Raw genomic sequence first — 1,120 nt, 5'->3', positions numbered from 1 at the left:
CTCCTCCAGCCTGCCCAGTCCTGCAGCAGAAGGATCCCGTCCTTCAGCAGACGAAGAACCTTCCTGCATCTCCGCTTCTTCTTGGCCGCAGTGTCATCGCAGCCCTTCTTATGTGCAGGATCGGGGCAGGAACTTGTCACTAGGGGTCAGTGCCACATCTTGGTTGTGGCTGCAAAAAGTTGCTGCCTCTCCAAATTCTGCTTAAATCTTTCTTACGAGGAAAGGCTGAGGGACTTGGGGCCTTTTAGTCTGGAGAAAAGAAGACTGAGAGGGGATCTTATCAATGCTTACAAATACTTCAAGGGAGGGTGCCAGGGGGATGGGATGTCTTTTCTCAGAGGTGCCCAGTGACAGGACAAGAGGAAACGGGCACAAACTTGAACACCCCAAATCTGCACGGATGTCTTGATAAAGAGCAGCAGTAATGAGTGACCTTGGACTATCCTGAGGCCTTCAAACGTTGCGAATCCTATTGCTAAGCTGTTCTTGGGTTTATCCAAGCCATTGCAGCTTCATTTTGCAGTATCCTCTGCTTTTTAAAAAAATTTATCTTTGTAAATCCAGCCCTGAGCTAAGCTTTCCCCTTTCTGCCCAGACTCCCAAGCTCCACCAGTCATGGAAGTTGAGTTTTGCACTTCTGGTCGTGGCTGGAAATCCTCTCGTCTATTAGGAAGGTCTTTAACTTTCCTCTCTGTTGTTTTTCAAATTAACCTGTATTTGCAATCAATTAAGAAAGGTAAAACCCTAGGAAAGTTTCCAGTTCTGGGTTCAAAAAGGACAGGGAACTGCTGGAGAGAGTCCAGCAAGGGGCTACGAAGATGGTGAGGGGATTGGAGCATCTTTCTGATGAGGAAAGGCTGAGGGACTTGGGGCTTTTCAGTCTGAAGAAGACTGAGAGGGGATCTCATCAATGCTTATAAATCCTTCAAGGGAGGGTGCCAGGGGGATGGGAACAGTCTTTTCTCAGTGGTGCCCAGTGACAGGACAAGAGGGAACGGGCACAAACTTGAACATAGGAAGTTCCATCTAAACATGAGGAGGGACTTCTATCCTGTGAGGGCGGCAGAGCAGTGGCACAGGCTGCCCAGAGAGGTGGGGGAGTCTCCCCCTCTGGAGCCAT

This window comes from Charadrius vociferus, unplaced genomic scaffold (genome assembly GCF_000708025.1).
Source record: "Charadrius vociferus isolate BGI_N301 unplaced genomic scaffold, ASM70802v2 scaffold49, whole genome shotgun sequence".
NCBI lineage: Eukaryota > Metazoa > Chordata > Aves > Charadriiformes > Charadriidae > Charadrius > Charadrius vociferus.
The sequence above is the reverse complement of the archived record's forward strand: the minus strand, read 5'-3'. Positions refer to the sequence as shown.